Below are 10,090 nucleotides of genomic sequence, written 5' to 3'. Positions count from 1 at the left end.
TCTGTTGCTTTCTAAGCAGCCTTCCTTGCTGTAACAGTTTTTCTGAGAACTCAGTACTGCTTGGAGGAATTACAAGAAAGAAAAACTAAGGACTTCATACATTCTACATCTGCAACTACATCCATACTCCGCAAGCCACCTGACGGTGTGTGGCGGAGGGTACCTTGAGTACCTCTATCGGTTCTCCCTTCTATTCCATTCTCGTATTGTTCGTGGAAAGAAGGATTGTCGGTATGCCTCTGTGTAGGCTCTAATCTCTCTGATTTTATCCTCATGGTCTCTTCGCGAGATATACGTAGCAGGGAGCAATATACTGCTTGACTCTTCGGTGAAGGTATGTTCTCGAAACTTTGACAAAAGCCCGTACCGAGCTACTGAGCATCTCTCCTGCAGAGTCTTCCACTGGAGTTTATCTATCATCTCTGTAACACTTTCGCGATTACTAAATGATCCTGTAACAAAGCGCGCTGCTCTCCGTTGGATCTTCTCTATATCTTCTATCAACCCTATCTGGTACGGATCCCACACTGCTGAGCAGTATTCAAGCAGTGGGCGAACAAGCGTACTGTAACCTACTTCCTTTGTTTTCGGATTGCATTTCCTTAGGATTCTTCCAATGAATCTCAGTCTGGCATCTGCTTTACCGACGATCAACATTATATGATCATTCCATTTTAAATCACTCCTAATTCGTACTCCCAGATAATTTGTGGTATTAACTGCTTCCAGTTGCTGACCTGCTATTTTGTAGCTAAATGATAAAGGATCTATCTTTCTGTGTATTCGCAGCACATTACACTTGTGTACATTGAGATTCAATTGCCATTACCTGCACCATGCATCAATTTGCTGCAGATCCTCCTGCATTTCAGTACAATTTTCCATTGTTACAACCTCTCGATACACCACAGCATCATCCGCAAAAAGCCTCAGTGAAGTTCCGATGTCATCCACAAGGTCATTTATGTATATTGTGAATAGCAACGGTCCTATGACACTCCCCTGCGGCACACCTGGAATCACTCTTACTTCAGAAGACTTCTCTCCATTGAGAATGACATGCTGCGTCCTGTTATCTAGGAACTCCTCAATCCAATCACACAATTGGTCTGATAGTCCATATGCTCTTACTTTGTTCATTAAACGACTGTGGGGAACTGTATCGAACGCCTTGCGGAAGTCAAGAAACACGGCATCTACCTGTGAACCCGTATCTATGGCCCTCTGAGTCTCGTGGACGAATAGTGTGAGCTGGGTTTCACATGACCGTCTTTTTCGAAACCCATGCTGATTCCTACAGAGTAGATTTCTAGTCTCCAGAAAATTCATTATACTCGAACATAATACGTGTTCCAAAATTCTACAACTGATCAACGTTAGAGATATAGGTCTATAGTTCCGCACATCTGCTCGACTTCCCTTCTTGAAAACGGGGATGACCTGTGCCCTTTTTCAATCCTTTGGAATGCTACGCTCTTCTAGAGACCTACGGTACACCGCTGCAAGAAGGGGGGCAAGTTCCTTTGCGTACTATGTGTAAAATTGAACTGGTATCTCATCAGGTCCAGAGGCCTTTCCTCTTTCGAGGGATTTTAATTGTTTCTCTATCCCTCTGTCATCTATTTCGATATCTACCATTTTGTCATCTGTGTGACAAACTAGAGAAGGAACTACAGTGCAATCTTCCTCTGTGAAACAACTTTGGAAAAAGACATTTAGTATTTCGGCCTTTAGTCTGTCATCCTCTGTTTCAGTACCATTTTGGTCACAGAGTGTCTGGACATTTTGTTTTGATCCACCTACCGCTTTGACATAAGACCATTCATTAGCACAACTTTTCACTGAAAACTTCATGCATTGGGAGACACTATGGATTGGCATGACGCTCTTCAACAAACAACCACTTCACTATTTGTGATTTGCCAGTTAGTCTCCCTCACCTGTGACTTGGTATGGCACCACACTGGGTAATTGCAGCAGTGAAGCAGCACACTGCTCCAATTTCCTGTTGAAGGTCATTGGCCGTGCACCACTTTGAAGTGGCCACTCAGTGGCCTGAAGTCTCCCTCTTCCACTGTTATCCTCTGGGGATGCCCAAAGCCCTGAATACTGTCATAGACAATTAACCCACTCTCCTTGTCTGTTTCTGCTGCCACTGTTGTGTGCTTCACCATCTCCCCTTTGTCTCACACCATGTAACAAAAGCAATATGCTAGGCATCATCATCATTTTTGTCCAGCCTTACATGTTGTAGATTGCTGTTGTCAGTTTTACAACTTGAATGCTTAGTAACACTGTCACAGACTAACCAGATTTTATTTGCAGATCATGATAATGTTGTACTAACTAAACAGATAGGCATAGTTTTGAAAACAGTCACTAATTATATGTTAATTAGTTTAATCACTAAAACATTACTAAAGTATGAAAGGACTTACCACAGTCCAAAATCTGTGAGAGATAACCACTCAGAGAAAAGAAGTTGATGTGAGACTATTAAACTCTTTGGAATAAAACTTTGCAATGACATCATTTACACAGCACTGAGTGCTCAACTATTGAAATGTTAAAAATTCATAATCCTTTCCACTTCCATTCATCCGTGATACAGGCACGGGGTTTTATAAACTACACAAGCATGTATAACGGAGCCATTTTGCACAGCTGCAAATATCACTGAAACTATTGATGAAGGGTAAAATTGTTATTCATTTTTGAAACTTACATCCTCTCGTAGTTAACACCTTACACCTAGCAGTGCCATCAATGAAATTTGTCTCATCAAAATGAGTATAGTACTCCAGCTAAATCCTTTACATCTCAATATAATAAGTAATAATTATGCCATGTAACATTGCTACTGTTGCTTGCTGTATCTTTTGCCATTATCTTGAGGCTACCTCATTCTTATGGCATTATAAAAACTGTTAACAAAATCTCATTTTGTGGGATTTATCTTTATATTTTGTATTGATTTTATTTGGGCAATCCTAAAATACCATTACTTAAAGTTATAATTGAGTTTATAGGATTACTCCAATCACGAGGATTTTTGGTTCAATTTAAAAAAAGTTTGCTGATAGAACAGTCAGTCCACATTTGATTTGAAACAACCAGTGTTCTTCCTGAGTCTGTAGGGAATGCTAGCATGCATTCCACGTTTTTAGCATTTTTTCTTACACGAACACCATTCAAATTGATTACAGCTTCTTTACGCTTTCGTGAATCATGATTTGAGCAACCTCCGCTAACTGCCCTTTATTTATTTTACATGATAAAAGGAATGCCCCTAACAAACACTACCTACTAATTTACTACATATAACTACATGTAATAAAGATAATTTATTATTCCTCTATGAACAAATACATAATTACAGGCAAATTGTGTAGTGCCTACAAAATCTGGCAATCACTTCTTTTCATCCCACGAATTCGAAGTACATTCCCTACATTTTCAGCTGCCCAAACTACAAGTTAGGTTATAGTATACTCGAACCTGGGCTTTAGGTTAGTGAAATGGAATTGAAATGTGTTACACATCTGCTTAAATTAAAACAATGTGATCTAGATTGATACTTACTGATAAGAGTCCATTGTAACCAAATTCAGCACTGGTTGTTTGCCACAGGACAAACAAAACATAAACTGAAACTGTATTGATAATTTTTCCTGCTAGATTAATTTACTACTAACCTAGAGAAATTAGTTTTTGAATAATATTCTCATATGACTTCTTACATGGGAGCACAGAATGTTGACACCATTGTTTCTGTTTGCACAGTTTCACAGTACTTCCCTGATATGATAGCACCTTGTAAGAAACATGATAACAGCTTCTTCACAGAAGTGGTATTCTACTGCTGTAACAAATTCACCACTATTTTGTAGGAAGAATGATATACGATTTCCTTTTAAATCAAACAGAAAGAGTATTAGTCCATTCTGAGATGATTCTGAGCTGGATGGAATGCTGATAGGTTTGCTACAACATACTAGACATGCATAGTTTTTATCTTTATTTCAAATGAACGTGATTAATGATTGCCTAATGTAGGCCAAGTACAATTAAGACTCACATTATTTTTACATATAAACTGAAAAGTTACTTTACTTATTGATTATATAGACCTTCGGACCATGCAGCCCCTTTGTTGTTCCTGAGCATCTGGTGATGTTAAATATGTTACTTCTTATCCTTCCCTACATATTACATTGCATAAAACACTTGGTAACAGTAACAGATCAGTAAAGTAATACATTTAGTGTGCCCTCAGACCTATACATTAATATTCCTTGATCATGTTGTACATCTCCCCTTCTTGCTTGTTTGGTTATGAGAGCATTTTTAAGACAGTGAAGTGTTTCTCATATCAACAGCTCTCTCATTTTTGTAAGTACGTCATGTCACATGATTTTTGGTAACAGGAACAGATCAGTAAAGTAATACATTTAGTGTGCCCTCAGACCTATACATTAATATTCCTTGATCATGTTGTACATCTCCCCTTCTTGCTTGTTTGTCTCCCCTTCTTGCTTGTTTGGTTATGAGAGCATTTTTAAGACAGTGAAGTGTTTCTCATATCAACAACTCTCTCAGTTTTGTAAGTACGTCATGTCACATGAATTTTGTAAAGCAGTGCTAAATGTTGGTTTTATGTCTGTCACAGTTCTAGAAATGTGCTTGATACAGATGCACATGCTAGATGTACCACTTAGTGTAGAGATATTGTGGAACGTGAACTTGCCACTATTTGGCAGGAAGAATGATTTATCATTTCCTTTTAAATCAAACAGAAAGAGTATTAGTCCATTCTGAGATGACTTTAAGCTGGTTTTATTGCCAATAGGTTTGCTACAACATACTAGACATGCTAATGTGTCGTGTTTTGGTATATCCATGCTTTTGTCCAGCCTTATATGTTGTAGATTCCTGTTGTCAGTTTTAAGACTTAGATGCTTAGTAACACTGTCAGAGACTAACCTCATTTTATTTGCAGATCATGATAATGTTGTGCTAACTAAAGAGATGCGTATAGTTTTGAAAACAATCACTAATTATACGTTAATTATTTTAGTCACTAAAAAATTACTAAACTATGAGCGGACTTAACCACATTTCAAAATCTGTGAGAGATATCCATCCAGAGAAAAGAATTTGACGTGACAATATTAAACGCTTTGCTATACAACTTTGTAATGACGTCATTTACACAGCACTGAGTGCACTTAAAAATTGACAATAATTTCCACTTACATCCATCCGTGACACAGGCACTGGTTTTTATAAATTACACAGGCGTGTATAATGGAGCCATTTTGTGCAGCTGCAAATATCACTGAACTGCTGATGAAGGGTAAATTCATTATTCTTTCTTGAAACTTACTTCCTCTCATAGTTAACACCTTTCACCTACCAGTGTCATCAACGAAATTTGTTTCATCAAAATGAGTATAGTACTCCAGCTAGTTCCTTTTACATCTCAATATAGTAAGTAATAATTATGTCAGGTGATATTGCTACTGTTGCTTGCTGTATCTTTTGCCATTATCTTGTGGCTACCTCATTCTTATGGCATTATAAAAACTGTTAACAAAATCTCATTTTTGTGGGATGTATCTTTATATTTTGTATCGATTTTATTTGGGAAATCCTAAAATACCATTGCTTAAAGTTATAATTGAGTTTATAAGATTACCCCACTCACCAGGATTTTGGGTTCAATTTAACAAAAAGGTTGCTGATAGAACAGTTAGTCCACATTTGATTTGATACAACCAGTGTTCTTTCTGAGTCTGTAGGGAATACTAGCATGCATTCCATGTTTATAGCATTTTTTCTTACACTAACACCATTCAAATTGATTACAGCTTCTTTACGCTTTTGTGACTCATGATTTGAGAGACCTCTGCAAACTGCCCTTTACTTCTTTGACATGATAAAAGGAATGCCCATAACAAACACGATCTACTAATTTACTACATATAAATACATGTAATAAATATTTGATAATTTATTATTCCTCTATGAACAAATACATAATTACTGGCAAATTGTGTAGTGCCTACAAAATCTGGCAATCACTTCTTTTCATCCCACGAATTCGAAGTACATATCCCTACATTTTCGGCTGCCAAAACTAAAATTTAGGTTATAGTATACTTGAACCTGGGCCTCAGGTTAGTGGAATGGAATTGCAAATGTGTTACACATCTGTTTAAATTAAAACAATGTGATCTAGATTGATACTTACTGATAGAGTCCATTGTAACCAAATTCAGCACTGGTTGTTTGCCACAGGATAAACAAAACATAAACTGAAACTGTATTGATAATTTTTCCTGCTAAATTAGTTTACTACTAACCTAGAGAAATTAAATTTTGAATAATATTCTCATATGGCTTCTTACATGGGAGTGTAGAATGTTGACCCCATTGTTTCTGTTTACACAGTTTCACAGTACTTCCCTGATATGATAGCACATTGTAAGAAACATGATAACAGCTTCTTCACAGAAGTCGCATTCCGCTGCTGTAACAAATTCATTTACTTCATTTCTTTGGCCAGTTCTTGTCTTTATTTCAGATGAACATGATTAATGATTGCCTAATGTAGGCGAGATAAAATTTAGACTAACATTATTTTTACAAATAAACTGCAAGTTACTTCACTTATTGATTATATAGACCTTTGAACCATGCAGCGCCTTTGTTGTTCCTGAGCATCTGGTGATGTTAAATATGTTACTTCTTATCCTTCCCTACATAATACATTGTACAAAACATTCGGTAACAATAACAGACCTGTAAAGTTGTACAATTGGTGTGCCTTCAGCCCTATGCATTAATATTTCTTGATCATGTTGTACATATCTCCTTTTTGATTGTTTGGTTATGAGAGCAGTTCTAAGATGGTGATGAGTTTTTCATATTAACAACTCTCTCATTTTTGTAAGAACATTATGTCACATGAAGGTTCTCATGCAGTGCTAAACATTGGGTTTAGGTCTGTCACAGTTATAGAAATGTGCTTGATACAGACACAAATGGGTGATGCACCACTTAGGGCAGAAATACTATGGGACGTGACCTTTCCATTATTTTGGAGGAAAAATGATATATGATTTCCTTTTAAACCAAACAAAATCAGTATTAGTCCATTCCGAGATGACTTGAAGCTGGTTTGAGTGCCACAATGTATTACCACGCTAATTAGTTGTCTGTTTGGTATTTCCATGTTTTTGGCAAGCCTTATATGTTGTAGATTGCTGTTGTCTGTCTTACGACTTGGATGCTTAGCAGCGTTGTCAGAGACTACCCTCAGTTTATTTGCAGATAATGATAATGTTGTGCTAACTAAAGAGATGCGTATAGTTTTGAAAACATTCACTAATTATATGTTAGGTATTTTACTCACTGAAACATTACTAAACTGTGAAAGGACTTACTAAAGTTCAAATGCTGTGTGAGATAATTACCCAGAGAAAAGAAGTTGATGTTACACTATTAAACTCTTTGGAATAAAACTTTGTTATGACGTCATTTAGGCAGCACTTAGTGCACAACTATTGAAATGTTAAAGATTCATAACCCTTTCCACTTCCATCCATCTGTGATACAGGCACTGGGTTTATAAATTGCACAAGGATGTATTATGGTGCCATTTATTGCAGCTGCAAATATGACTGAAACTGATGATGACGTAAAAGTCATTATTCTTTCTTGAAACTTACATCCTCTCGTAGTTAAAACCCTTCACTAACCAGTGTCATTAGTGAGTTTTGTTTCATCAAAATGGACTATATTTGAGTATAGCACTGTAGTTAGTTCCTTTTCCAGCTCAATACAACAAGCAATAATTATGCCAGGTGACATTGCTAGTATTGCTTGCTGTACGTTTTGCGGTATTATTGAGGCTACCTCATTCTTATGACATTATAAAAACTGTAAACTGAATTTATAAACTGTAGAGTGCAGCAAACAGTCGTCCTTTTTTTGATTTTATTATGCAAATCCAGATTTCAGTTAGGAGCTAGCCATTCTCAATGCACTATTTTTTTATGTCAATGCATGTAAGGTACTTTTTTTTCTTATTTTTTTTTTGTGGGGGGCCGTCAGTAACAGTTCTTTCAATATTTAAAGAACAGTGACTGATGCCCAAACAACAAGGAGTTACACGCATTGAGAATAAAATATAGAGAATTGAGAATGGCTAGCTACTAAGCAAAATCTGGATTTGCATAATAAAATTTTTATGTTCTGATATTTGCAGCCGTCAGAATACAGAATGACTTGAACGAGATTTTCCTTAATTGTAATGGATAGAATGTCCACGATGGATGAGGCAAAACATGATGCAACCAAATCACCTTGCGTTTCATCGAACCAGTAACGTACTGCATCATGACTTTATAAATTATACATTGTAAAGTTATGAACAGACAACTTTGTTTTATAATAAACTGCACTTGCACTTATAAATGGAGCTACCTTCACGGCCTTTATTCCATGGTGTACACTGTGCAGCGCTTCTGCTGCGCTCCTTCCTTGTCAGCATCTATTTGCATTCTTGCTTCCTCTTTCTGTTCTGTGTATTGTTTCCACACGCCTTCACTCAAGTTACCAAGCCTGTAACTACAACACAAGTTAAACTGGTCTTTCTTGGAGGAAAATAAGCTAATATTACCATCTTCTAAAATCAAGGTAAGGTAACCCGACTTAATGGTGAAACCTTCTCTGCATGACATTTTTCCACATAGAGTCCATACAGCTGTTGCTTGGATTATAGAATTGGCCCAAGGTATGACTTCGAGAAGGATTTCCTGCAGTAATGCGATGGAAGTTTCAGAAGAGTGTCCAGAATTCTTTCGTGACGGTTCTCTCATCTTTCTTCTTCATCTGTTTGATTCGAGGTGGTGACGATTCTGTTTCAGGACTCATTCCATGTGTGGAATTACCCAGTCAATATCGGACAGTCCATTCGTTAATCCCAAGAGTATTGAGAAACATCTTTTTGCATAATTTATGTTTCCTCAGCTCATTTTTCAAATGATAAATGAGTGTCCCTTTTCTACAGGATTTGCCAGTGTTGTTCCCTGGATGTTTGTTGGAATTACGTCCACAAGGTTGATAACGTAAACCTTCCTGTGATCCCATGACATTGTTTCCCAAAATGTGTTAAATACTGCCCACCTATCATCAACAGAAAACTGATGACACTTCCTTTGAACGGATTTCTGGCACATCTTCGAAGTACATGTTGGACCTAATTTTCGTGCCTCTCTTGGAGTATCGTGAGAGATTTTACCAATTCGACTTCTTTTGTATCCAATATACGCCTGTCCACGCATTCTCAGAATTTTGTTGGCATTTTTCGTCCAATCTTCAGGATGTAGTTTAGACTTCCTTTTCCTGTCACTGCTTACATCACCATAAAATTCTTGGCCTTCACTGTCAGCATCATTATTGCTCCCATGATCTTCCGATAATTTATCCAGAGCGTTTGGCAATCAATGAGCACCATTGCATAGCAATGAGTGTGAAGTACTGTCGTCTCTAGTGACTGTGGTTTAATTTTGAGCATAGTTGGATACAGCCACTGAAGTTTCTAGATGGAAAAATATGTATAAATTAATTTAAGCAGACAAAGATCAAGCTCAAATTCAAGTATTTATGAGAACAACGGCATGAGTAATACTATTAACAATAATCCCAAGGAAATTTACGTGCGTCATTAGATGTTGCAGCAACAGTAACTGAGAACCCCATATACGAAATTAATTTTTCTTCAGTTACGACTTTCCTCACCTGTTGTTTGTTCTGCATTTATGGGAGATTCTACAAGAAAGGGGACAGTCTAGAAATCTTTGGCAGAAATGAATGAAGCACAGAATGAGTGAAGTGGAGGAGTTCTCATTTATATCACAATAAGACACTTGCGGTGCTACTAACATTCAAAGGTGAATAATAAAACAATTTTCTTACCACTGTCAGTCACTCTCAGAAATGATTCACCACTTTCATAAGCCAATTTCAGCTGAGAAACAATTTCTTCTTCAGTAAAAAGATCGTCATCTTTATCGCCGTCCAT

This window comes from Schistocerca americana, chromosome X (genome assembly GCF_021461395.2).
Source record: "Schistocerca americana isolate TAMUIC-IGC-003095 chromosome X, iqSchAmer2.1, whole genome shotgun sequence".
In the NCBI taxonomy this organism is placed as follows: domain Eukaryota; kingdom Metazoa; phylum Arthropoda; class Insecta; order Orthoptera; family Acrididae; genus Schistocerca; species Schistocerca americana.
Note: the sequence above shows the minus strand (reverse complement) of the source record.